Source organism: Sinocyclocheilus rhinocerous, unplaced genomic scaffold, assembly GCF_001515625.1.
Source record: "Sinocyclocheilus rhinocerous isolate Xijiao unplaced genomic scaffold, SAMN03320098_v1.1 scaffold19106, whole genome shotgun sequence".
Lineage (NCBI taxonomy): Eukaryota > Metazoa > Chordata > Actinopteri > Cypriniformes > Cyprinidae > Sinocyclocheilus > Sinocyclocheilus rhinocerous.
Genome location: NW_015657635.1, coordinates 347 through 2,394, shown reverse-complemented (window position 1 = coordinate 2,394; position 2,048 = coordinate 347). Strand labels below are relative to the sequence as shown.

Here is a 2,048-nt window from a genome sequence, read left to right as displayed (position 1 = left end):
TGTACTTACATATGCAAATATAAGTTAAATGTTTATAAGAGAGAAACATGGTGTGTTACTTTTTATCTTTGATGCAAAATTTGATCATGATAGAGCACTAGTGGCTTCAAGTCCATTTTGAAAACCTCAAAATTTATGAAGTGCTATTGTGAGGCCTGGTCATTTTTAAAATGTATCCATGTTCATTAAGTTTTGCATACAAATTTTACATTTTTGCCTAGAATCAGCCTGGACAGCCAGTGACAATGGAAGCTGGACAGATACCCAAAGACAAAATTGTAAGTAATGTTAAATTGGGTACTCCATCCAAAAATTTTAATTTTTTCATTATTTACTCAACCTCCTGCCATTCCAGATGTACAAATCCAATCTGAAATGGGGACGTTTTGTAAAATGCAATAAAATCAAAATCAAGTTTAGAATCTGTTTAGTTTAGTTAAAAGGTCTTGCTGCAGAATTCCTGCAAGTACGAAGAAAATATTTACAATGTGTTTACTGACCAAATTAATTGTATTTTGTAAATGTAAACAAATTTTGAAATTTGTGATAAGCCATGATCCAGCTTTGCTTGCAAAGACTAAGATGCTCCTTTTATACCCAAACATGATACCCTCACCTATTACCAAATGACCTGCCTGTGAACTGTTTCAAAACAGTTTAATTAGGATATTCTATATTCTGTCATGTTTACTTTGCCTGTCTCAACTTTTTTGAAGTGTATTGCAGCCATCAAAATTCCTTTGTTTTTACAAAATGCGTTGTAAGTCTTTTCTTTGTACTTTTGTAAATTAAATAAAAAGTTAAATAAATTTAATAAAAATTTAATAAAAGACAGAGAATTAACAAACCACAGATTCTCAATTTCATGGCATTTTAAAACACATCCCAACTTTTTCTGATTTGGGGTTGCATATATGACTTTATTTCTCCCTTCTGTGGAACACAAACTGAGATTTTTAGAAAAATAATCGACCTCTGTGAGTCTATATAAAGCAAATAAATAGGACGCCAAAGTTGATTTGTGAAAAAACACACTAAACAAACACAACGTTAATCCATTTGACCCCAGTTGATGAATCAGTGTGTTCTGAAGCAAATTGATAGGCATATGTGAGAAAAATACTAGTATTTTAAACTTAAACTATAAACCATTGCTGTAAGTTGCATCGTAAAACGTGTGAGAAGTGATGCAAGCATAGAGGACGGCTACTTATTGCAAGTGTTTTGCTTCAGGACACATTGATTCATCAACTGGGGTCATATGGATAACCATCATGTTTGTTTTTGAAGCATTTCTGTTCATTAGAAAAAACAAAGTCATGAGTCTTTTTTCATTTTTGAGTGGAGTATCCCTTTAAGTAAATATTCTTTGTATGTGTACTGTATGTTTTTTTTTGTTTGTTTTTTTACTTGCTCGGTTTTCAGATGACTTCAATTCAAATGGGCAAAATTGTACATCAAATAACAGTAAGTAATATTAATAACTCCATAATATTTATAAGAGGTTTTATATTTTATATAAACCTTTTTGTATAATTTTTTTATATATATAAAATATCAAACCAACAGAAGTTCTTACAAACTGAAATTATATTACAGATTTCCAGTTAAATGTCCTCATGAAACTAGATAAAATAATTGCAAAACAGGAAGAGCATTCTCTCTTGCTTCGGCGGCTACTGCAGACAAGAGAGGAAGACACAGGGCCAGAAAACCCTATCCCATCTATTGGTCAGTTACCTGACTTGCTCTCCTTTGAGGATAAGCTGAGGGTGGACGAAGAGCTCCAAAGAAAAAAGGATTAGAATTTGACATTCTTATTTGCAGCTGAACTGTTCTGTGTGTATGCATAGGATTTGACAATTCCATTTAAATTAAATTCAGATTAAATACCTTTCTACAATTGGAGGACCAAACTATGGAGAGACAGTGCGGCGAATCATGAGAAAAATCACTTCCTCAGAAGTTTGGTCACAGTTTAGCCTCAAAGGAAGGAAGGGGAAGAGGAGACTTGAAGAACTCTCTGTTTATCGAGTTCTAATAAGTAT

The 2,048-nt window shown here is 32.6% G+C and overlaps 1 long non-coding RNA gene across 1 annotated transcript; it reads left to right on the top strand.

The window, feature by feature from the left end:
* The first annotated feature begins 226 nt into the window (after window positions 1-226).
* On the top strand, window positions 227-1,812 carry LOC107721463 (uncharacterized). The gene is made up of 3 exons (XR_001637713.1): window positions 227-278; window positions 1,426-1,467; window positions 1,600-1,812. It is a non-coding gene; the product is annotated as an uncharacterized LOC107721463 (long non-coding RNA).
* The last annotated feature ends 236 nt before the right edge of the window (window positions 1,813-2,048 follow it).